Source organism: Simochromis diagramma, unplaced genomic scaffold (genome assembly GCF_900408965.1).
Source record: "Simochromis diagramma unplaced genomic scaffold, fSimDia1.1 OVJJ01000026.1, whole genome shotgun sequence".
Lineage (NCBI taxonomy): Eukaryota > Metazoa > Chordata > Actinopteri > Cichliformes > Cichlidae > Simochromis > Simochromis diagramma.
The window spans coordinates 9,453,660-9,480,962 of NW_024386985.1; the positions used below are offsets into that span (position 1 = coordinate 9,453,660).

The 27,303-nt window shown below is 39.3% G+C and overlaps 1 long non-coding RNA gene across 1 annotated transcript; it reads left to right on the top strand.

Moving 5' to 3' along the window:
* The first annotated feature begins 7,575 nt into the window (after window positions 1-7,575).
* Window positions 7,576-12,611, top strand: LOC120738648. The gene is made up of 3 exons (XR_005697037.1): window positions 7,576-8,475; window positions 8,950-9,001; window positions 10,898-12,611. It is a non-coding gene; the product is annotated as an uncharacterized LOC120738648 (long non-coding RNA).
* The last annotated feature ends 14,692 nt before the right edge of the window (window positions 12,612-27,303 follow it).

The following is a 27,303-nucleotide window of genomic DNA, read 5'->3' on the forward strand; positions in this document are numbered from 1 at the left end:
AATATACTTATCATAACATTTTAATTCTAGGCTGTGGAAAAGGGTGAGTATTTCCTTGCATAAAATTAACACAGACAAGAACAAGACATGAAGTTTTTTAGGTATTCAGCACTGTTTGACTGAAAGTCATTGTCCAGATTTTGTGCTTCCAGGTGGGAGTGCTGGCATTATGTGTTCCCGTGGTGTCCAGAGGTTGGCTCTTAATGACCTCCTAATTAAAGCAGGCCCTCCTCTCAAAGGGTTGATCATGTAGTGGAGGTCAGAGGTCATTTACAGGGCCGCTGGTGGCCAGAGTTCCTGCTCATGCTAATTGTTTTCCAATATACCCAAATGAGCACATGATCATTCTGATCAACTATAATGGTAAATCTGATTTCTAGTGGAATCAGCAGACGAGGCTCTTTTGATATTATTCCCAAGCATGATTTATTTTTATTTTTTTTTATTCTATTTGTATAATTTTTCTCTGTTGACTTAGAATGACTTCACCAGTGCTTCTTCTTTTACAGCCGCCAGTCTCTCTCAGGAAGTTTTTGCATTATCCCCCCACAAAACCTGAGTTCATTAAGCCAGCCTAAGTGTTTATCTAAAGGCTAGACGAGACGACTTAAATCTCTAACAAGTGTTTGTTGACATGCAGATAAGGTCTTGCTAACACCATTTAAGGGTACATTCACAGGCAGACCCTTACTTATTAATGCTACTTACTTACATACTGCTTAAATGGTATAGATTGTAACCTGTTTGTTAAAGAGAAAGTTGATTTTAAAAAAAGAAAAAGAGAAAAATAAGACAGCATGTGTTCCATCTTAAACGAGAAACTTAGAAAACAAACATGTCTTTCTTTGGTAACTACTCTCTCTGGAAGTTCTCTGGAACTGGGCAAAATCCTGATGGAGCCTCCTTCCACAAGCAAGAGAAGGCCAGGCGAGGAGGAGGGGCCTGGCTTGGGTTTAATGTAGCTGATTGTGTTCCCATGAAAAAAAGGAACAGTTTCTTCTGTGTTAATTTTCAATTTTGTTGCTGTCTGTGTGCCCACCCTTTGTGTCCAATTCTTCTTCCCTCCCTAACAGCACCAGCACCCCTCTCTTTTTTTTTCTTTTCACTTCTTCTCTCGTCAGGCTGTCTAGATTATGTTGCTAAGGAGATTTTTTTTTCTTTCTTTTTTGCTTTTTTTCACTGTTTCCCATTGATTTGGTGTTAATGCGTTTTGAATGCCCCTTGGTGTGTGCCGAGCACTGGGGGAAGGAGGGGTGCGCAGGGTCTTGCAGAGTAGAGGAATTTAAATCTGAAGCATTTAGGTGGGGGTCCGTGTGGGTTAAGGCCCAAAGAGAGGCACTCAAGTGAGAGCTGAAGTGGTTTGCAGAGCTAAGGAACTTGTCCGGCAGCCGCTCCCCTTTTCTTCCCCATCTCTTTATTCAGGGTCACTCCTTCATTGGCAGCCCACAGGTGCACTGCCAATCTTCTCTTTTTATATCCAAAACCTAGCCCATGAGTAAAACAAACATATTATTTCCTTCATCAAAAAAAAAAAAGAAAAAAAACTTGAGGTCCAGCTTCCACACCATATTAGGTGCACAACAATTCAGTTCAAGGTTAGATATAAATCATGGTTATCATGGGAGATTTTCGATGCGGTGAGGAAGCCTAAGAAAACACGCCTTTTCATTTCTAAACTGTAAAGTTTTCATGGATCATATTCTAGTCCCAGCCAAGAATCCTGTACGGTTATAGAGCTCATTGTGTACATCCAGAGGGAACAGTCAGTGCCTGTGCTTTATGAAGCAGAAAGTAAGGGTGTGAATGTGAGTTATTCATGTAGCCAATCCAGCCTTCACGCAGTCAGCCATATTTTTGCCTCCTGTTGCAGGCATTTGTCTCTTCTTTCACACTCTCTATATTATCCAATAATGACATTCAAGTCTGGTGATAGGTTGACTTCCTTAAATGTTAGAGCACTAAAAGCAGATGGTTGGGCAACTATGTCTATCTTTGTGTACATCAGAGGGCAGGGTATGCTTTTTGTGCCTTTCACCTGGAGCTCATGTTAATTTCCACAGTTTTTCCTTAAAAACAACTGAGTGAGCAACATCAACAAACAACCTACTGAGTTTTCAGATTGAAAAATTAGTGCATGGTTTGTTTTGGAATGCGGTGACAAATGATTTGACTAGTTAATGATGTTTTCGGTGATTAAGTGTGGTCACATCTGCGGCAATAAAACTTTTTTGCACTGGGTATTGCTTTGTCCCAGTGTGAGTCATCGTCATTCAGTACCGTAATAGTTTATTAAAAACACTCCGCCTTCCAGCTTCTTCCACCTCTTGGGTGGAACTTGAACTTGGATGTAGACTGTTATTTTTCTACTGGGACAGGAATTACTGATTTGGGTGTACCATACAGAAAAAGCATGTGTACCAAGCAGGCTTACAAGTTATTGCTTTTACTGTGGTTTTAGTTATGAGATGGTTGGAGCTAATGGTTAAATGGGTAGCCACCATAAACAGTGCAAAAGATGAAAAGAAACATGCATTTTGTCTTCCTGCATGCTTGCACGCCAACCTGCTTACTTCAGTTCATGTGCAAAGAGGACAACGCTAGAGTTATATACATGAGCTTTTGAGGAGTAGAGATATAGACATTTCCGCACTGTTGCTAACACAACCTCGACTCTTGGAAAGAATCCGCACAGACAGCATGCTAACACAAGGCTAGCTAAGAACCCAGAGTGAATGCTGACACCAGACCAGCAGCCAGACCCTAAACTTCAGCAGATAACAAAAGTAGTGATGAGGAGACAGGCTTGTAGCATTGTAGCCTTCATGTCTACCTGTTCATGTTTCTACAGTAGAATCACTGTGACAATTGCTTTGAAGTCTCTTTGGGCTGTTTTTTTTATCTTTGCTTTGTGTAGTTAGCTTTGTGTTCATACGTAAAAACTAAAAGAAGACTAAAAGAAGAGTCATATGTGTGTCTTCATTGGGATAGGTGTTGGTATGTGGGACTGTAGCCTCTGATTTATATTGCTAACTGGTAATTATGAGATAATGCATTTCAGGCCAATTTGCAGAATAAGGTAAAAGTAATGTAATGAGCAGTGTAGCAAATTACTTTCTCTGTCAAGTAATTAAGTAACACAATGCATTACTTTTAAGAAAGATAACAAGTAACGTGTAATGCATTGCATTTTAGAGTAATCACCCCAATACTGCTTACAGGTACATCATATGCAACCAGACGCAGTGCAGTCCCCTCAGCTTCATGTTTCATCTTCTCCTTTCACACACACACACACACACACACACACACACACACACACACACACACACACACACACACACACACACACACACACACACACACACACACACCTACCTATCTAAGCCCTGAGCAATGTGAGAAGTGTCCCCACATAATGACCTTTCAGACCATTTCATTAACATCAGGGTTTAGCATAATTAGGCAATCAGAGATTTGCCTCCAGCACAGGCTGCTGTAGCAGGAAAGTTTTGACACCCAACTGCGGTGTATATCCTTTAGTTAGACCAGGAGTCTCAAACGCATTCTACTTTACCCACCCAGTTTGATCTTAAGCGGGGTCGACCGCCATCCCCAGTACATTTGTCACTTCTTTTCAGCTCAATAAAGCTCTATAGCATCATTTGGCATTTTATGCAGCATTAACAATGAAAATAAGATATTCTATTTAACATCTAACCCAAGCCCAGCTTTTAATAAATGCTTGTAACTCCAAACTAAAGCTTTGATTTGGAATTTGGCAGCAAACAACACTTTGAAATGTAAAAAGTGGTTATTTGTCTCCACACATGTATTTATGTTAGATAAAATTAGAGTTACAGGTGAATGCCTGAGGTTGTTGTCTCTAAGTCAATTAAAACTGTTCTACACCAGGGGCAGTGTTGACCTCTGACCTTTGACCCTGGTTTAACTAACTAGCACCAGTGTACTACAAGGAGACAAACACTCCCAGCTGCTGAGGATCTCAATAGTCTTCAACTGAAGGGGAGGAGAGGCCATTCTGTAGCAGCAGCTAAAGAAAGCCCGAAACTCTTGTACTCCACTTGTAGGAAGTCGTTTGAGACTGTTGTTGTCTCAGCAGATACAATGAATGGTGCATAATATGTGCAAATTGGAAATGGTGCTTTGATTTACCAAATAATTTGAATGAATAAGGCATCTAATTCATTGTATTTTTGACCCCCTTAAAAACAGATCAATCGCTTCATGAGGTCGGCCAGAATACACGTACCAAAATATTTCCGTTTCGATATTCTCGCTTCTGTGTTTATTTTTAGTCTTTGCTGGGAACCTCTCTTGGTTGGCGTTAACCAGTTTAGCCATGCATGGCCTGTCACGCTGACATAAATCATATAATGTGTATGCAGGCAGAACGAAGAGACAAATAAACTGACACTTTTCTGATGTGATCTTTTATTTAAGTACTGATGCTGGTTTTCTTGGGAGATGAAACAGATGAAAATAAAGATTACTGTGCAGCTTCACTGTCAATTATGGTCTGCCCTGTTTGTTTAGTCTTCTCTTTGATTGGATAATGATAGACTAAGATGTAATGAGACATACACGGGAACAAAGAACGAATTTCACACACCAGGAATTATCTCTTTATGCTTTGTGCTTATTGATGAGCTGTAAGCCTTTCTCTGAACAAGTAACGGTTTATTCAAATATAAATAAAAAAGAAACTTAGTTCAAACCAGCTGTGTAAACTTTGGTGACTTTGTGGTCTTCTCGGGTCTGATGCAGATAAAATAATTTGTTTGTAAGAAATTAGGGATTTTAAAGGAAATTTTTCATTTATAGGAGACACACAGACCTACAGTGGCTTTCTTTTTGTTTAACTCTTGTAGCTTGTAGGAATTACCTTATTACTGGCCACTGGATGGTTGCAAGCTTTCTTTTCAAGTGGTGTTGATGGTGATGGAGGTTTGTTTATCTTTAAGTCCTGTGGGAAACATGACAAATATTCCACCAATGTGGACACCACTTGTTCAGAAGCAGTTCCTCACACAGGCAAAATACACAGGCTCAGTAATTTTCACTGACTTAAATTGACAACATATGCATACACTTGCTTCTGAAGCCACCTGTTTTTATCCTCCACATAACTCACATACAAGAAAAATGCACACATATGCATGCTCATACTAGATACACACTTGTGCAATGCAACAGTAGCAACAGCAGCTGCAGTGGGGTGCCATCACTGGTCATGTCTTCATACGTTTGATCCTTTTGACAGCGAACTTTACTGGTGGAGGAGAAAAAAACAGCAAAACTGAGCTAATGTGTGTCTTTGTCCGCCATGGGAGGGGAGAGCCTTTCTTCTCCCCAAGTACAAATCGCAAGACTTTGGCTGCATTCTCCCAGGACAGAGGGAGGCAATGGCAGAGTGAAAGATCCCAATCAGACATTGATCTGAACCAAACTAATCCCCCATTTGTGCCAATGTGACCTTAAAAAATCGGCTTAGAGCAGCTCGGTTAAACTGGACACGGTTTTCTATTTAAGCGGTTCCAGCACAGCCCACCCTAATTTTGCCACCCACAGACATTAGTAGAAGAGAATTAAGACACATACATTCATAACACTTTTCATTACATCGAGGGTGGGGCTGTGGGTGGCGTATCTGCCGCCCTCACACAGCGAAAACAGCTCTACAAGACGGATAAGCCTGTGGGCCTGATGAGAGGAGTTTGGATGATAGGTTGATTTTTATTCTCTAACGGTTTTCAGTGGGTTTTTTTAGTATGGAAATTGGTTCTTTTGAACCTATGTGCTGTAGAGCTCACATAGTATGTTTGTTTTTGTGAAATATACACATAGAAATCACTTAATCTTAAAGCTCTGATTCGGATTAGAATACAAAAACTGTCCAACTTTACAGCATTTAAAAAGCCTGATGCAACAAACAGTTTCATCAGTCGGTATACTGGAAGTTTGAGTGTGTCCATGTTGATTGACAGGCGTCTGCTAGGTCTTACCTCCTGAACCGGAAGTGACTGAACTGGACCTGTCGGTGCCCTTTAGAACATTTTTAATGGAATTATCATACAAAACCAAGGGCTTTCTATGTGTGTGTGTTGTGTTATGTGTGCATTAGACCCATACATTTTATGACCACAGCTTGCTGACCGAGTTTGCCAGTGTTAGTTGATAGCTTAGCACGGTACCCTCTAATCCAAATACGGTAACTTTGCATGTCAGTTACAGTTAGAGGTTTTGTATATTTGTCCGGTACAGTTTTTGTGTCTTGCTGGCTTTGTGTTTTTAAAAGAACTCAATTAATAAGCAAGCGTGTGGTTTTTACACTAACAGTCGTCAACAGTGGCCAATCCTAGCTCATACAGTACTTACAGGGCTCCTAAGGGTTCTATGATGGAGAAAACATGTAATGATGAGCTTTCTGTCTTTTATGGTATAGCTAGTCATGGGAATGTCCACCACCTTGGGACAGACTCAAATACATTTGCCGTTACATCCATGTTTGGTGGAGTATTTTTTCATATTTGGGTTGCTAGTATCTCCAGCCAGGCTGTCTCCTTTGAAGACTGTTAGTTTATTGAAATTTCTTCATTGGATTGATTGTCATGTTATTTGGTACATGTATCAGTGAGAACTAGAAGTTCAGGTAGAAGTTCAGGTATGTCATCTTACCTATCAGTGTCTGACCAGTCTGACCTTTAATAATAACCAAAAATAATTTTAGCATATTAAATTCTGTGCAATAAAAACAAAGCAATCTGTGAACAACAAATAATGTGCCATATTGTACCAGCCAGTGTGGCGTAAGCCTTTCTTAACCGCATCTAACGTTTTCATTTCTGCTTCTGATTAGAGACCATGAGCCCCGACAGCTAATCGCAGCTCCACCGTGTCTGCTGCCCGCCTGTCTGTCTGTGACTCTGAGTAGGAGGTTAGTATATGAATAGATAGGAGGGATGTTGCATGGAACTTTGTTTATATGTACAGCGCAGTGAAACTAACATTAAAGAGGCTAAAGAAACACTAAAGATGTTGATCTGTATTGTGGCCTGCTAGCTTACAGGCTTGTCTGAAGACAGAAGGCTATTTTGAGCCTGGGTAAGAAGCTTCTCAGCTTTGTCAGAGATTGTAAAGATGAAGAAAGCAACCACAGTAAAAACAGTCATATCTTGATTTATATGAGCACCAGTATGGCCGCTATCCTCGACCGCCACTTCCAGGGATCAACGGCTAAACCAACAGCCAATAAGAGGCATTTTGGGGTTACTGGCAGTATGCCAGGGCCCATAGAGAGGGTCCCATTATAAAGCCAGATCCTCCTATTATACAGCCTTCGCCACAAAGACTCCTCTGACAGATCTCACACAGAAGAATTACGCAGATACAATGAATACAATTACGCATAGGTCTTATAGATTCTGTCAGATGGCCTTTCAGTTTATGACTTCACTCCTGTATGACACATGTCTGTGTAATTACAGTCCAAATGTTTATCAATAACAATGGGGATAAATTTCAAAGACAATCGTCCACTTCTTTCTGTGAATATGAATGATTGTGATGTGGCCGCATTGGAAATTATGAGATTTTGTTTGAGTCTTTGGCAATTCAGCTGGGCAATTCTGTAAACTTTGACCATGCCCTGTGAGGTGTCTGTTTACTGTTTAGTCTGCCCCATCCGACAACACAGGCCCGCGTCCTGTCTACTACTGAGACTCTCTGTGGGGAGGCCATGAATGTGTGAGAGTGTGTGTGTTCCTGCACCTTCATAAATCACTCAGTTGACTTCTTCTGGACGTCTTGCTGATACATCAAAAGACTAGCTATCCAGTGAAGACAGCAGTAATCTTGCCCACCTACAGCAGGAAAACAGGCAGACACTTCACACATTTGTCTTGAGAAAAATGCAAGGTTGCAGACAGAGGGAGATTCAATTGCTAATTCGTTCACTGAGCAGAGGGATTCGGCTGTCATTTAAGATCATTTACATGAGTTAACACAGAGCTAGGTTACCTACTCTTTATGGAAATTGGAAGGAGGATTTAAAACAGCAATAACATTTCATTTGCGTACCCAAATGAAACATAAAAAATTGAGTTCTTCTAAAACGCTTCTACTTCAGACAAGCATGTCTTTTCTTTCTCGTTTTTTTCGCCAGCTGTATATCTGACCACATTTAATCTGGCTCTGACACAGTCAACATGTTTCTGACAGTCAAACAAACCTCATTTATTTCCATGATAGTTCTAGAGTCTCCGGTTTCCCAGCACTGTTCTCATCGAAAAAACTGAGCGCTTGCTGGAGACACGAACTCTCAGGGTAAATGAGGCAGCTTACAAAAACCACACCACTCTTAACTTCTCAAGAGAGACAGATGCACTCGAAACCATTCTCAAGACTCTCTTAATGTGTCTCTTCAAAGGAGACAAAAGTATAAGAGCACCAATTACGGTAAGTAATCTTTTTTAGTATCAACAAAGTGCTATTGAGATTCAAACCACAATGTGAATGTAGAAACTTCATCACGCTCTGTGCAGGAGAGAGACGAGTGAAAGGTTACATTATTGTTGTTCTAAGGTGTGATATAGTTTTGCATGGTGCTTCTGTTGCATCTTTGAATGTGAAGGCCAGTGTACTTGTTTTTTAAGGCTTTAGTCTTTCATATGTTGCTGATAAACTGACTCCTCCAGATCTGTTTCCCATGAGACCACCTCAGCATGAAAAGACAAACACTGCCCTCTACCTTTTTTGTGCGGAAAGACAGGAACATCACAAACCCTTATTTGGCCTATCTATAAACAATGTGATGCAGCCAGACTTCGCTCACAACCTGCAATGTCTAGCTACAGTTATGTATTTTGCCCTGGATGATAGTATATTTTTTGTGCAACAGTTTCACGTGGCATTTTCCTCACTTGTTTACAGAAGGGAGACTTTAGCTGCAGCACCTCTGTTGACTTTGTGAGGAGTGTGGTCGGTGAGTCGGTAAATTGTTTCTTAAAAGGAACCCAAAAAGTTTAATTTGCCAGCCCAATGACAATGTGATGTCTTTTTTTCTTACCTGGGGTTGGGGGCTGTCCCTTAGGGAAATATCATTCAGCAGGTCCCTCTAAAAAAACAGCGATTGTGAAGCTGTCAACCTGATCTGCACATCAGCACAATATTGTATTTTCACACAGCACTTTCTAATACCAAAGTTTTTGTAAGCAAAACAAACTTTTTTTTCAGCGAGTTAATTTGGAGACACAACATTTGAAAAGTCCACAGGGCAAAACAGACAAAAGGTATTAGATCCAGGATAAAACTGAGGATGTTACTCTGTTGCTTTAAGTTAGACACAAAGAAACATGAAGCTCATACTTTTCTTTAGTATGATGCTGATCTTTGAATGGCAAATGTGAAAATAATACCTGTTTAAGGCAAGAGAAGCTGCTAATAATCCATTTATACTTTTACAGAACTCAGAGGAAAATGCATCCAAACATATATAAGCAAATAAAAGGCAATAACAAGTAACTAATTATTTGTTACTAAAAGAATGATCTGTTTTTAAAGGACCTTTTCAGCTTATGTTTAAGATCACTTTTCCCACTCACAATCTGTAATGAGTTCTTCAGATAACAACTACCACAAATGAATCCTTCGAATACGGGAAGACATCAATCCAAAGGAGGGTTTATCAATGGGCACCTTACAGTTGCCTACAGATAAATCCTGAGTCGTGAGGAAGAAGCATGTAGAAGCAGCATCTCAAGTACCACTTGAGATGTTCCTCAACACCTGGTCCCTCTCAAGGTGTTATTTAGTTCAAATCAAATATTTAGTATACGTTATCTTCGGTGCCATTATAGAAGCACAAAATCAAATAAAACTTACGAGCTAGCTCAGGCAGAAAAGTCAAGCTGTGCCGCGTCATACATACTTAATCACTAATACGTCAAACAAACACACTCCCCCAGTCCTCCCTCTTTAGTGTGGCTGCTGTTGTGCATCAAAAGAGTGATGCTAAATTCAAGCTATATTCTTCTGTTGTAATAAATAATTTAAATGAGTTTTAGAACTGAATAACTTTATCATCATAGCCATGTAAAGATAAATATATATGTTTCATATATAGTTATTGTCATATTTGTCTCTTTGTGAAAACCAACTAATTGCATTCACTGAAATACTGTTAGTTCAGCACTTCAGATTTACCACTTTCTGCTTCTTTATACTTCTGTTACACTACATTTGATAGGAATATTATACATTTTACTGTACTTGTGTTTATGATTTATTACCCTTTCCAAAAGAGCTAATTTACATTTTTCTTTCCTTTGCAAAAACATTCATTATCTCATGCCATATCAGATTTATTTAGAGGGGCTAAAGCACTAGACCAAGCCAGTGAACTTTACTCTATTAACTCATTCAAACTGGTTCTACAAACATCATGCACCAATTTTAAAAAAAATATCTAATCATGTAAAATTTAGCAATACATACTTTTATTGTGAAGTGCAAGTAGGGGTCATTACTTTCCCTTTAAACTGTTAATTGTTGTGAAAAAGATATGAATGCTCTCCTAATGAATTTAAAACAAAAACAAAAGGTCATCTAACACATGACAGATTTTACTACCTAAACTTGTTTCTTTTTTGATCTTTAGTTATAATCAAGACATGAAAAAAAACATTTATAGCCTGATCTCTAATCGTGTGGTTTTCTGTTGAACTCATCACAAATCTTTTCAGATGCACTCCAAAACTGGAACAAAACAACCAAGCCACACTCAGTTTTGATGAGTCTGTCCTCTCACTTGATCCCAGGACAACTATTCTCCCTGTGTCAGTAACAGGCTACTTTCTCATAACCATTATATTTATTTCAGGGGTTGCAGCTCATCATGTCTAATCCCCCCCTGCAGCCATCTGGTTTCCATGGTGTTAGCCTGTGGCAGCTCCTGGGGAGGTGACCTATTACTGTGGATGGGGACCAGCCACAAATGACAATGACCTGAGGGTGGCACTCAGAAAAATCCCTGTCATTTCTTCGATCGGCCTGACCTGTCATTTGGCCTGCAGGGGGATTAAAGCCATCAGTCTTGCAGAAAAACTCATCTTCAGGTGGTAATGACTTTTCTGCACCTTTTAATAAATGCAACCAGGAGCAACTGGATGATATTCTCAGTCAATAAAAGTGATCAGATTCTGAAATACAACTTAAAGATTTTATGTTTACCTGTTATTTAGTAGTTCTTTGGCTGTATATGTAAAACTCATCAAACCACCGCTTCTGCTGTCTGCTGGCTCCATGTGGGAGGTCAGCTTAGTAACCTAACTCCACCTCAGCCCTGTGTGAAGGAGGTGGGCCAAGATAAGGGACTATAAGGAAGCATTCAAGGGAATTTGACATGGTTTGTTGGAGGGCTAAAACAATTTCCGGGCATTGCATTTTTTGGCTCTGTTGAGCGTGACTTGATTCATAAAATCCTAATCATTTCTAAATTCTTCTTTTCACTTTCTCAAAATTTAGAATCACATCCCTAAATTTTCTATATTTCTAGCTAGATTAGACATTTCTTTCTTTCTTGTGTGTGTGTGTTAAGACAAAAACTTATTTCACCCTCTTGCCTTCGTAGTTCTTGAGGTGTTAATGATCCTGGTTTCTTGGGTGTTTCAAACTCGCTATATTTTAGGTTTGGGTTAAAGGTCAGGAGGACCGGTCTGTTGGTATGACCTCCTGTAAACACGGTCACTTATACCAGTCTATGAATCATTCAGTAATCTGACCTTCTGTAGCTGGATGCTTACCAGCCTGCATCCTGGCAAAACTCAATTTGAATTGATTTCATGCACAGATAAGTTTGTATTCTGAGTCTGTACAAACAGATGGCAAAGTTAGCTACTCTAAATCACAGCATGTAATGTATTAAAATAGCTTTACACACTTTGTTGTTTGAGCCAACAAGTTTTCTGGTTTGTGTGTGATCTGAGTTGCTGTTGTCTTCCACAGGATCCATGTTTTGCATTCCAAACACGCAGTGTTTTATGGCTTTTGGTGTCGGCAGTGGGGAAAAGCCAAAATCCAGGCTCTGTCTGCTGAAGTCATTAGGCTGCTGGTGGACAACCTCTGAAATATTTTACTGTTAAAGGCTCAGTGCCCAGGAACTCCCGCCCTCTCCCATGTGGACCCCCACATTCAAACCTCAGTTTGTACACACAAAGTGCAGCTGCATTGACAAAAAAAAGAAGTATACCCAAGGGATACTTAGTGGGTTGTATACCCATTTTTTTCACTGGCTGACACAAAACGCATCTCAACTCAAAGCATAACCTATCAGGCATTTCAGCTCACACACACGACACACATATGCCTCATATGAACTTAATTATACATTTAACAGTTGTCAGCACCCCAAAACCGAGAAACTACACTCCAAGCTGTATCACCTCTGTCTATATATCTCTGCCTTGAAAAAAACAGACCCCCCTGAACCCCCATCCAACTCTAGCTCGTAGCAGCCCTGTTTCCCACGAGCAGGCATAGGGAAATGGCCCGGGCGCGGACACAAAGGTCATCTAACTGACTGCAGAAAATGAATGGTGTGCTCATCTGCTGATTGACCAGCAGGAAAATCTGTCATTGTGGTTTTAAACACTTTCACAGAGGTGTCTGCTAACCTCTAACCCTGTGGCTACGGGGGGGAGGGGGGGACTGTGACAGTTCCATGTAAACATACACACATGCATAACAACAACTAGGCTGTGGTTTACAGCTTATGTACAACCTCACAGTTAAACATGACTCATGTTGTAACCCAGCAGGAAAAGCCAGAAACAGCTACACTATCACTGCATCTACAAACAGTGGAGTCTTGCAGGTAATTGACCGGAGATCATCAAAGCATCCGACAGTGACACACACATAACTGGAAGTGTTTTCCATTGCAGCAACAAATTTTCTTCTAATGAAAATGTCAAAGCATTTAGTCAGCCATGATTTAACAGTTGGAGTGAAGAGGTTTGTTGATTTGTGGAAATATGATAAGTAGTGAATAACACAATGGATGCAGTGAGTAAAAATGAAGATATATACATTGTGAAATTAATCAGAACATGGGTGTTTATTGAGCTAACCTTTGGGGGAAAAAATCCTCATATCAGGCATTTTTAGCAGAGGTGTCATGGTGGGGGCTGCAGAGCTCATGAGGCTAAACAGACTCCAGATGTTGAAGGAGAGCAGAGGACAACAGTGCAAGCGGCCTGACAGCAAGAGAGTACACAAGCAAGAGACGCTGCAGGCCCCCCAGGGCCCCACAGGGGACATGACTAACCGCTGGGTCATATCCGTCTCCTTCTTTCAACATAAAGTCATTCCTCTCTTTCCTCCTCTTTCTTTGCAACACTACGGTATGTGTCAAAGCCCTTCCTGGCAACATTCTTCCCACTTTCTTCTCATCAATACTGTATTTGCTAAATTTACTATTTCCGCTGCCAATTTGGTTCAGATCTACTCCTTTATTCTATGTTTCATCCCTTTCCTGTACCCTTCTCTCTGCTTGTGGCCAGTGTTGTGCATACTCTGCTTCTTCACAGTGATGCCTCTGTGTGTGGATTACAGAGGAATTTATTTACTGGAAACATGAATGCAAATTAATGCAGGACTAGGTTTATTCTTGCTCAAAGAGCTGGCTTGTTTTCCTGACAACTCCATGTAGCGGGAGAAGAGGGATCTGCAGTTTCTATCAAAGGTCCTCGATGACATTCACATGTGCAAATAATCCTGTATTTCTCTTAGGTTTTGATCAAAGCTCTTAATTTGATTGAATAATTCTGTTTGATGGTACAGGATTCATATCAGGTGAACAAGTGCTTTATATTTGCACATTTATGTAAAAGTCAGCTCAATATGTTAACATAGGCAGTGGCTATTTCTGGAATTCATAGGATTTTTCCATCAGAAGGAATTATCTTAGCTATCAGTGGCTTGGATAGGATTTTACACACACACACACACACACACACACACACACACACACACACACACACACACACACACACACACACACACACACACACACACACACACACACACACACACACAAAGGTGCTGGAAATCAGTGCTACACTGCCATCTACAGCATCCTGAAGCATCACATTAACATTGCGTTCATCTCCGTCACTGCTGCTTATGCAATTTTCTCATCCCTACAGATGTTACAAATAAATTAAAGTGCTTCTATATAGAAAAACAGTTAAATCAGTTAAAACATGGAACAATAGACTGAGGCTTCAGTCTTTGTCCACTAAAGGTGTAACTGAGATGGGAAACATATTTGAAGATAATAAAAAAAATTTGATGTTGCATAAATAGCCAAATATGAACATGTGAAAAAACCTGCAAGAAGCTGTAAAACAGCATTTCATAGGCATTTATAAACTCAACCACCTTTTTCTAAAAGGGAACAGTCAATCTCTGAAAAGTGTTGTAGTAAAAGCTGGATTTGATCAATTCAATTGAGTTCTATGCTGACCAGTTAGAAGCCTGAAAACAAGCTGTACATGTAAGTTAGATTAGAGGAAGTAATATGTGTATATACGCCAGCCACAAAAAGAAGATTATGATTACATAATATACAATATAAATGATGCACAAAATGCTGGAAGTAAAGCCAACCTACAGTGTTTACTTTAGGGTTATATCCAGTCACCCTAGCCCTATCTAAGCAAATACTTATGGTAATGTGTTTACTCCAGGCAAAGCAATTGATTGCCTTATCATGGAAGACTCTTTAGTTCACAGGTGGCCCAATAGATTAAGAAAATGAGGCACTGCAAAGCCATGGAGAAGATAACATATATTCTAAAAAGCTAAAGTGATACCCTTGACAGGATTTAGACCCACTTTACCATTTGGGCACCTTTAAAAGGTGGTAATAATTGTAAAGGTAAGTCAGCAGAAATTTAGCTAACAGTATACAGGATGACTGACAACGCTTTTGCCAGAGCTGGCACAGATTTGTAATTGTACCTCTTAAACTGGTGTAAAAAAAAATTACAATCCTGAGATAAAGTTAAGTTTTCTCCAGTTTGTCTTGTTGTTTTTCCCGTGTTATATACATTTTTAACGTAAATTTGTGTAATATATGTTGTGTCATAAACATAAACAATTTTTTGTGTATTTATTTACAATTTAATGAGTTTTTAAGATTTAAAGACTAATGAATAATAAGAATATCCAAGTAGGTTAACTTAAGGAAGCAAATTTTATTTTCACATTATAATAATTTAGCTCTTAATTCAACACATCAGTTCTCAATTTAGTAGTCTGTGCAGATTTATAGTTTGGATGTGTTAATGTATGCAAGGAAGTTGGCGAGTATGCAGCGTATCACAATGATAGTTTGCTCTTATGTTAAACACATTTCTTAATTTGATAATGTGACCCTCCCTTCAGCCCTGAAAATTTTTCTTGCTGAGCTTAACAGACTTACCAAAGAAGCCGTCTCCTACAACTATAGATGCGGTATATGCTTCAATTCTGTTTCATGAAAATTGGTAAAGCTGCAGCGGAGGATTTCTGGAAGGGGCTTGATAACATCAATATATACTCACTGTCACAGAGCTATCAATCAGGCAGACATTAAAAAAAATGCTGCAGAATTTCATGACTGGCTTAAAGCTGGTGATACATTTAAGGAGACTAATAATGTTTTAAAATTCTCCCAAGTGTCTGTTACCCATATAACCCTTTTACCCAAGGTTATTTATCTTGGTCTTACAGTTTTGCAGCTGTTACTAAACGGACACCATTGTCTTGTAGGTTTAACAGGTTAAGTAAACTCATCATTTCAAGCCAATTGTTTAGTCAACTCAAACGTAATACATATTTATATTAAGGCAGAATTTACAAAAAATAAATAAGCGATCGTATTAGTTTATGGATTTTGTTGTGTATTTAGTTTGTTCATTTAGAAATATATATATGTGTGTCATTGATTGACAATGGCATCCATAGATGGAACACCACATGAAATTCCTGTTCTCGTGACCTGCAGCGTGTATCTGTAAGATGCCTGATTGAACACATCTTCCTTCCTCAATCCCACCTGATTACTGAGCCGGCTTCCACTGACCCTGCCTCAGATGAAGTCACTCTGGCCCATTGTGACTAAGAGACTTCAATCAGAGCAGTGAGCCGGAGCTGTAATGACTTCCATCACATGCGGAAATTGGACCAAACTTTGCAGTGTTTGACTTTGTGACATGTAGCAACACACAATCAGAACGGTATGCAAGGGCTGCCTCTCTCTCTCTCTCTCTCTCTCTCTCTCACACACACACACACACACACACACAGAGATGGTGTTCAGAAGCAGCTCATACTCATTTCTGTTCTCCAGGGGGCGATTGTGGCTCAAGAGTTGGGTGTTTGTCTTGTAATCGGAAGGTTGCCGGTTTGAGCTTGGACAGTCTCGGTCGTTGTGTCCTTGGCAAGACATTTCACCTACCCCCTACTGGTGTTGGCCAGAGGGGCCGATGGCGCGATATGGCGGCCTTGCTTCTGTCAGTCTGCCCCAGGGCAGCTGTGGCTACAACTGTAGCTTGCTTTCACCAGTGTATGAATGAATAGTGGTATTGTAAAGTGCTTTGAGGGGTCCCGAAAAGCGCTATATAAATGCAATCCATTATTATTATTTCTCTTATCACTACTTCAGCAACACAGCAAGAATAAAGATGCTTCAAAATAAAGGATTGGTCGTGTGTTTCATTTCATCTATGGCTCAGACCAATCCAATTATCCCTGAGGGGTGACAAACACATCAACCCCCTGCAGTCCATCCTATCGAAATCAAGGGATAAGGCAGTAAAGAAAACTTCTCAAAGTTGGACCTCAATGGATTTAGTGATCTGTAGGTGATCAAACCTTTCACTGCTGTTGGCAAAACTGTCCCAGATACAAGAGAACAAACATGTCACAGAGTAAAATTCCTATTATGGAGTTCCAGTATGGTACAGGTTCCAGCAAGATGACATGCAGAGAAGTATTTCTCCCTTTAAATCAGCAGTCAGCTGAGAGTTGTTGTGTTGGTGGCTAGAGCAAATTGTTTATGGCCAAGGTAAACTATTGATCGTTATATATGCAAGCATCAAAAGATAGGAAAGTTCGCCAAGGAAGTTTGTGCTGCGGCAAAGCTCCAGTCCAGATGTTCACATAGAGGGAGGAGGTGGAAAGACAAATATTAGTCTACAGGAAAGCTCAGAGGAGTGGGCTTTGGGTTTGGAAAAACATCAACAATGAAAGACTGAACACAAAAATTTGGTGAATGAGAAGATAAAGGGAACAGAACCCTTGTTCCTTAAGAAGAAAGTTTTGGCAGAAATATTTTAGTCAGCTGGGGAAGAGTCTTTGTTCAAGAACATAAACTCTAAAAAGCCATCACAACATGGATGTTTACTTTGAGAAAACTTTAGTTTCTTAGCAAAGCTGTTCTTTATGTATTTATGCAGAGGGCCTAAAATGGAAAAGTTTGCTCATAAAGTATAATTTGTGCTGGGAAAAATGGGGCCAGCACCCTGTGAGGGAGCATCTTTATTTTAATGAACCACATGGAAAATATAAAAGGACTTATCTTAGATCGCTTCCCTGAGGATATCTTTTTCTGAAGGAAACATTATAAACATGTCTGTAGTTATGATACATATAAGCCTCTTGAGTCTTAAAATGTATGGAAGAATCAAATATTTAAGAAGGAGGGTGGGGCATTAAGAGAACCAGCAGGCATCATTAAATATATTAGTAAAGCAGATTGCTGATACACATGTATCAGCGTGTGTTAAATCATCTAGTCACGTGTCAAGTTGAGAAGTGTCGCCAACCCAGTTAGCATGAATTTATGCTGTTGTATCAGGTTTTTTCCCTTCTATGTCAAGGTCATGCTGGTGAAATTGTTTCTGAGATTTTCAGGGTGTCCTCCTCAGCACCCCTTGGTCAAATTCTACTTATTAGTAAACCAACCCAGAGAAGCGCCTACACTAGAGTAAACCAGACTCTCTGTGCCTCTGGGGCCCTGTCGAAGGAAGGGCTCTGGGTGTTAAGTGACACTGAATTGAATTAGCAAATAAAATGGACAGGCTGTAGCAGGGTAATTTACCATGTCAGCCCAAATCAAATTATCCCCGAGGTGCAGATGGCAGTGTGTCCATTACTACAGCTGAACTGGTAAATGCAGGTCATTTTTATCTTTAGCCTGCCAATTTCTTTCCCTTATTTTGCCTAGGAGGAAGTATGTTAAGCAGCAATGATGAAATGATTACTGATTAAACAAAATTACTGCTCTGGTGTTTAAGAGGAAACTTAAAAGAGGCATGCCAGGAATATTTGGCATTGTTTTGTGTTAACATAGATCACATTTTTGGAAACTGCAGATTATTGTCAATTAGCTGGATTCTCATAGATTAGAAAGAATCTGGTTCAAAGTGAAACAAGCCTGCAAAACTTCCAATAGTGCTTGAAACACTGTGAGATTCTAGCACAGCCGTACTTTTGGCTAAGCGCTAATCTTAGCATAGAGCCTTGTATCTTTCGGAACTTTGTTACTTTTGGAGGCTGTTGCATAAACACACAGTTTGTTCCCATTTCTTTATTTAAATCAATGAAAAATACCTTATTTAACAGAGTTTAGCATGAATAAAATTGTGTTTTTGTAAACTTATTAGCTGAAAACTGGGTATGTCTCAGCAAGGTGTGCATGTTTCCTTAAGAAAATTGAGGAGGCTGGACAGTGGAAGACAATGAAGTCCTAAAAACCTATCTGCAGCAGTGTATGAAAGTGATGTTCATAAAAGGAAACCCTATCCAAGGATTGAGGAAGCCTCATCAGAAAAGGTCTCAGTGGAAGAGTGGCTGTCGAGGCGCTATTCTTAAGAAAGAGAAAGCGAGGAGAAAAGGCTGAAGGGTACTAATTCACACAAAAAGTGGACTGAAAATCAGTAGCAGCAGGTCTGATGTAGTGATGAATCAGTTTTTGAAATGTTTGGTTCAAATTGTTGGTAGCATGAATGTGAAAGTTCAAGAGAGACGTGCAACAGTCAGTATCTACAGCCAAAAGATGGATTAGAGTAAAAGGATGGAGACTCTGGCGTAGTTTGGGGCTGCATTTCAGCCAGTGGTGATCATGTCAAAGTTGATGGAATTATAACCTCAAAAAACTACAGTCAGATTTTGATTGACCAATTAGTACCAATCAGATGCTCTGGAAAGTGTCTGATTGGTAACAGCTTCATTTTTCAGCATGACAATGATACCAACCACACTGCCAGTGCAGTAAAAGCATACCTGGGTAGAAAAACAGAGACTAGACCTCAACATTATTGATGCTGTGTGAGATCATCTTGACAGAAAACGGGACAAACGGCAGCCGACATCCAGCCAATATCTCAGGGAACAGGAGACGTCTGCCAGACAGGAAGATCGTGTTGGTCCAGGATTATATCTCATGCAAATCAGGTTCACTGTCTGAATGTCTGAATACCTCTCCTAGACTTCAATTCCAGTATTTAACAGTCTGGCTAGGAGGCTTTATTTTGGATGTCTGTGGAGGTAATAGACATTCAAGACACTGAAATGTGATTAGTTGTTAATTCTGTTCAAAAGTTGTCAGTGTTAGTTGGTGTAAACGGTTGTCTCTTATAGCATAATGTTCATACATGTTATTGAAGCTACACAGATGCCAAAATTGAATGTCTAGAAGAATCATAAAACCTTTCTGGTTCTCCAGGGGATGTTTTTACAGTGAGCAAAAAGCAAAACACATTTTTATAGGTACCTTAGAACAGTGCATTTTTTAAAAGAAAAAACAGTTGGACAAATCAAAATTCTGACCTCATCACTGAACTAGAAGAAAAGGTGAAAAAAATCCAATACCTGATATTGAATTTGGATGAAAGAAAGTACACAATATTCCCAGAGAGGGGTCAAGATCTGTACTGCACTCAGTGCCAATCTGCCCAATAATTGTTGATGAATTCCACTCAGTGCCACAACGATCATCTAAAAACACTAACAATGGACCCCCTGGGAACCATTAATATCCTTACAAAAATAAAATGTCAATCCATCCTGCAGTTTCTGAGAAGTTTTTTGTTTGAACGGAAAGGAATAGACCGGCAGATCAAGCTGAAAATGCAATTTTCAGTGACATGCTCCAAGCATGGCAAAAGATGTTGTTATCACAAGTGTTTCAGCTGTAGGATAAGAGATCAGCAAGGAAAGAGTAGCAGCAAAAGATTCAGATTCATTTTTGTGCCCTATACAGGCTTCCACCTATGATACATCAACCTCTCGCCCATCCCGTTAGACAAATATTTAGGTTCCCCTGATACATGTAATAAAACTGTTTAGACTGTTTCCCCAGTGTTTCACCTCAGAGGAAGGACATAAACTATTTAACAGCTCAAGAAAGAGAGGAAGCGTGGAGCAAAAGGAGATTGAAAGGCTATGCACACCTTATCTAAATATTTAGGACGTCTGCAGATTCTGGGTAACCTTTCCTGTCTTGAAAGATCAGATGTTTCCTGTGATATGGATCCTGCCTCATCTTTCCCATGAATACTGTCTCTTTTTTTATCACTTTGTCCATCTGGTGGCCCATCCTGGCCCTATAATAAAAAAAATGCTTTGAACTACTCAACAAAAGTCTTGCCTCTACTTTTAAAATACACAAAATAGGGGTATGAATTAGAATGTAAAACGAGAAATAAAGATGCATGGGAGAGATCACTATGAGTCAGACACTCAGGAGAGAATATATAACTGCACTTGTAACGTCTCTCACACTCTTCATGCACACGTGTCTGCCTCCTTCCCAGTGGAGCTGAGGCTTACATAAGTGGCATCACTGAATTAATATTTAAGGTTTGTTTTGGGGATGGTGCTTCTTGCATTTTTTCATGCTTGCCTTTCTCCCATGATGATATTTCAATTGAGCTGTTACATCATCTGGATCACCGCCACAGATGAGATAAAAGAGCCCTGTGAGCCATTAGTGCTGGAAGTATGCTGCAGTATGGTCCATGTGATACGTGTTGGGAGCTAACCGGGATAGCTGCTCATTAATATGTCTCAGATGTGTTTCCAGAAACAGAAAGACTTACTAATCATTAATCTGGTGGTTATCGCCAAGGTTATTTATCAGCACTGGATTTGTGTATTCATCTGACTGATACAGTAAGCTTGTATGGGTATTAAAGTCTAATCTGAAACATTAAAAAAATCACATTTTATATGCTTTGCACATACATAAGGAGTGAAATAGAAGGAATCACATGGGGGGTCCTTTCTCATTGGTACAATATGATGCTCCTGACATCAACCCCGGAGTCCCTATTTTAGCCCACAGCTGACAGATTGCTCCAAAAGACATCGCCGGGCAAATGAGAGAGAAGCTGCAGGCTCTGTCTTTCTGATGGCACCTTGATCATATCATGCTTTGACACAGATCTATCAGAGTTTGAGGCAAAGCTCAGTGCAAAGGTAGATGGTGTTTCTGTTCTCTGTGACTATACAGTGCACATCAGTTTGTATTGCATGTGCATCAGCAGAGAACTTTTTTCAGTATTGTAATGACTGCTGTTACATTACATCTTTGTGAATTTCCTCTTAGAGCTGTGCCATGAGCAAGTTTTAAACGCATGGTTACTCTGTTCAGCTGACAAGCTGATCTGAAATGTATGAGTGTGGCCGGGGGTAAAGGTCCTCATTTACTGTGAGTACTGGGAATAAGTCACTGTAATTAGCTATTAATATTGCTGGCATGTAATTAATCTGTAATGAATAAATGGTTGCAGCAATTGCTGAAAACAGAGTTTAATAGTATAATAAAATTACTAGTTTTATAAATTATATCTTCTTTTATTGTTCCTAAGAGAAGATATTAATTATATCCCCCCATGACCCCACATATAACATCATATGTTGTATATTATGCAGTTGTTACTGATTACCAAATGTTTTAGAGGTTTTTACCTAATCGGTGAACCCACCCTCGTTCTGATGGCAACAAATACTCTGGTCAAAGTCCCTGGTGTCTCAGAGACACACTCGAGTTTTTCATACAAGGGTTAAGTATTATAATCATCAGCTACATCAGCTAATGCACTAAATTGTTTGTTAACCATTTACAAAGTTTCATAAAGATTCGTTTTACTCTTACAATAACTGTCCACTTAATATTTACAATGGCTTATAAAATAAAGTAATTATTAATGATATTGTAAACACTGTCTTTTAAAATGAAATTCACTACATTCAAATGACTATTAATTTACTATTTATTAATAATATTATAATATAAAAAAAGTTCTTGCCTCTACCGTTATTCCTGAAGGTAAGTATAAGCAACCAGCACAACAAGACATTAAGTTAAATTTGGCAACCCAAGTGGGATTTCTGTCTGAAATTCTCTGTCATTACTGCCACACATAATAAAAATCAAATTTCACAGCTTGGAAATAGCCTGAGCAAGATGATATGTCACATTGACTATGAAGTTATGAATTTGGTCGTGTCAGAGTTTGTGTCTTTAATCACTGTTTCATTCTTTTGAGTATTTTCACCTCAGTCTGCTCATTATATTGCACCCTGGTTACTGTCAGTTATCTGACACCTTTGGGAAGAAATGAAAGTTGTGCTGAGGAATAATCCCTCCAACAATATGTCTTCTTGCAAACTTTATTGTCACTATTGTGTCTTATTTTTTAATTCGAAGGGTTTTTGCAAGCAGAAAAAAATAGTTGATTTCATGCTTGGTTTGCCACCAGAAATGTTTCTTAAAAATATGAAAATCAGTGTCCACAAATGTAATTACTTTGACATGTAAAGCTGAGCTGTCGACAGAGGCTCTTTAAAATGACTGTAACTTTAAGTAATGCTGGTATTCTCTGTTCTATTCTCATGAAAGAACACGACTTGTATTATTTATGCCTTTACCGTGGGTTTAAGACACAAGCAATTGTTCATAAAGAACTTCAAACATAAACCGTCATCCATTTTTTCACATGGAACTGCACCAGTAACTTTTGGCACACCATCCACACTCCTGTTTTTCATGTCACCAGTCAGCTTTCTGACACATTGCAGTGTTTTAGTATTCTGTCAGCTCCGGCCAGGACTATGAGTAAGATGGCTGTCTGCATCCATCTCCAGCACCCTGAGGGTTCCTTGGGTTCCTTCCTGTTTTTACATTTTTAACACTAAGCCTTTTTATACATTAAAGCCTGACTATACCCATAGTTTGTCTGAGAAATGACAGGGCGAATTGTAGGGTTGGATAGAGTGTTAGTCAGTAAGCAAAGAGAGAGAGGGAGACCAATTTTTGTGACAAATGATTAGAGTTATGTTCTCTGATTTTTCCTCCATTGATGGAAATAACTGTTCTCTAAGTTATGGTGTAATTGATTTGCACATTGAACTGTGCTGTTGCATCCTTTTTGAAAATTTATTGATATATTGTCAAGCGTGGGGATGCTTAAAATGCTGCAGAATGAAGGCTTTCATCAATCCAACGCTTCCAGCTGCATTTCAGGCTACACTGTGTTTTTTCTACATTAAGTGAAGAAACAGTGTACGTGTGTAACTCATATGCACTTTTCAGTCTATTGTCACTCAATAGACTTGTCCCTCATTGACTTTTTCCTTCCATGTTGTGTAACATTTCTTCTTAAATTATGAATGAGATTACACTCTGGACTTTATTATGCAATACAGCATCCCAAGACCACCGGTGCTATATTCAGTCTGTCAGAAGTTCTGGTCACAAGACATCTCCTGGGAAAAAGAGTAAAAGAAGAGTGATGAATATTTAAGATGAGGACCTTTAGACTTTAGACTGTTTTAGCTTCACTTCTCAGCTAAACTTAAAAAGTCCAAATTATTAATCCGTTAAATGGATTGCCTATACACAGCAGTCTCACAAGAGCCATGTGAAATGTGGAAGGTGTGCTAAGGTGTAAAGGAAATAACACAATCCATTCTATTACCCAAGTTAATCGAACTTGGCAGATTGTCAATTTCATTTATGAGAGCAACTTTAAGGTTAACAGTTGCAATTAGGTTTGACATGGGGAGGGTGAAGGCAATCAGCAGTGTTAGACAGTGGATCTATAGCAGTGCATATGTAATTAATGCATTCAGCTATACCCAGAGTGTTTCTCAGAGGAGAACAAGCAAAATGCAAAGGCAGCTTTAAAGCTGGGATAAGTACAGCTGCAGATGTGAGTGCACTTTTTCTTTGTCAAAACCTCCTTTGCTGCCTTGCTCACTTGCATGCGAGTGAACTGCTAAGTCCACAGACCGACTTCATTTACTGGCACATCTCTTCTTTTAATGTTCTGCCTGGGTTTCTGTGCATGTGTGCACTTACAGTATGCGTCAGGACATGTGTGGCAGAGCTGACAGGCCATCAGAGTAGCTGTGGCAAATGAAAGCGATGCTCAGGAGGAGAGATGCCTGAAGGAAGGCTGGGAATAAACACCCGGATCTGTGACGCACTTTGAAGCGCACATATAAGAGGAAAGAAGGAGGAAGCAGAGAGGAAAGGAACAAGTGCAGGGACAAAGTCTAAGTATAAGGAGGCTTTTTTCAAACCCTTATGGAGCTGAATCTTTAACTGACCAGACAGAAAGCCATCTTCCAAATGCAGAGTAGCATTCTCTGAGGACTCAGCCTGATGCCAGCTAGCAACTCCTTCAACATCACACACATCTACATATGTGCCTAAAGACACACACACGAAGACTTTGAATCAAGAGAGCTACAAGGTTGACCTGTAGAGCACATCTTCAAACTGTTTTTTGATGTCAAAAATGTTTTCTTGTACCCTGGATGAATAAAGCAGGTAAAGGTAGCAGAACAAGCTGACAAGATGATGGAATATCAGATAAGACTGCCATGCCTATAGCATCGCCCAGAGGCACCGAGACAATGTTTCTACTAGTTCTTGACACTGACGAGACAAGAAACTGGGGTCCTCCGGGGCACACACGATGTTATAAGAGAACTCGGTGTTTCGCTACAGAACAAATATAGGTTTTAAAGAATGTATTTACTGCAGTGTAGGATTAGGGTCATGTCATTGTACCAGCATGATAAGAGGAACTGAGATTACAGACATTCTTATCTAAAGCCCACCACCACTATGGGCAGCATTAGTCCGCTTACTCCAACACAGGAGTGTGTTGCGCACGCTGTTATCTACATGCGCACACCACACATGCATATGTGAACGTTTTAAATCGGATTATTAGCAGTAACAAAAATAAATAAATAAATAATAAAAAAAACTTTTATCCCACATAAAGTTATATCGTGTACATTGGGCATCTAAAATAGTGCAGCAGCCTCATGTCTGCTCTTGTTTTGGGTATATTGACACCTTCAAAGAGGAATTCTCCTTGTCATGCTTCAAGGAACTGTAGCTTGTAGCCATATAATCACATTTTTATTCTGAAAAACAAAATTCAACTAAGTATAGATGCTGTTGTAAAAAACTACCACTTTCTTTGAAGGAACACACTACCAGATATTTTAGGATTGTGATTTAATATAGATATATAGAATAGACAAAATCAAAACCAAAAACTCAATTAATTAATACAATTAGATGAAATAAATAAAAACAAATAAGGATAACTGATAGTCTCTTTGGACAACATTCATTTAAATTAATTGAGCAAATTTACACTTTAAATAAAAATCTAAGTATTTCTAGCATTTGGATTTGCATTTTCATATTTGTCTATTACAAAAAAAAGCCCTATTTTTTTTTTTAAATGCACATTTTGTTATATTTTATTAGACTTGAGTTAGACCACAAACTGATCAGGACAATTAAAAAAATAATAATATGTATACTTTTTTTAAAGTATGACAATTTTTTACATTTTTATTGAGTTCTTGACTGACTTTTAATGTTTAGTGTAATTTTAATGTTGTAATTTAGCACCTGCTAGCTGTGGAAGTTCATTATTAATAGCTGAAAACACAACACACACTCACCGAACACCACAAATATCCTCCACCCACACTACCCTGCATGGTGTAATGAGCATATAAGCAGCCAGAGGCCCGGCGAGGTTGTGAAACAGATCAGAGACAATCTTGATCCTTTTAGGGGTGAGATGCTCTGAATGCAGGTCTCTCATTATCGGACAGCCAAAAGATGCAGAGCACAACACCATTTTAATCCTAATCGCTTCAATGTATTCACCGGCACATTCTGAATTATTAAACCAGGATGTATTTACAGCCTTTTTTTCATGCCATTTAATACCATGAAAATGAGCAGGGATGCTGGAAGCTTCAGTAAACACAAGTGTGATCAAAGAGTGACACTCTGTGTGTATTATAAGCAGGAGAAAGTATAAGAACGAGTGTGTGTATGTGTGTGACTGCAGGTTTATACAAGTGTGCCTGTGGTCTTGTGAGAAGCCATCTGTATGCATTTGAAGTGTTTATGCATTTCAGTGTGTGTATGCCTGGACGAGACTGTTGATAAGTGATAAGGGTCATAGAGAGTGACAGGGTGGACAGTCGGCAGGAGCGTGTCAGTGCTCAACAGGTTGAAATCTGGGTTATCTGACAGGGATTTTAGCTTGCACACAGGATGCAGCTGCTACTAAAGGAAAAAAATCCAAGGTAGCAGGCCGTGGCCATTTCACAAAAACTGTAGCAGCCTGTTAGACTATTTTTTCCTTCTCTCTGAGACTGATACCACTCTCAGATCTCTGTTCGTTTTCTGATACTGGCAGGAGCTTGTTAGTTACGTATTGAATCTGCTATTAATATCGCCTACCAAAACATCTCACAAATTCATGATTTTTTACAGTACTAATTCTTCATGACATAGTAAATATAGAAAGAACATTTTGGAGCTTTACAGTGTTAGACTACAGGGATTTAAAAAATCCCACGGGAAAAAGTAATCCTGCATGTAAAGCTGTATAAAACAACATATTTCCTCAGTTTTTGATCCTGGTAGACTTTATTGTTTTCCCTTTAGCCCTCATAAATTTGTGTTGTCATTTACTCCTAAAGCAGTACCATTACCTCATGCACTATCCAGCGGTAAGCATAATTTTCAGAATTCCTTCTTACTCCTCACACAAGTATTGCGTTATGTTGCATTAAATTGCATCAGCTCATACCTTAGAAACTGGAATAGTTAAAGTACATTACCTTTGCACTTCTGTGTGAATTGTAAAGGGGAGAAAAAGCGAGGGGAAAAAAAAGTTGCAA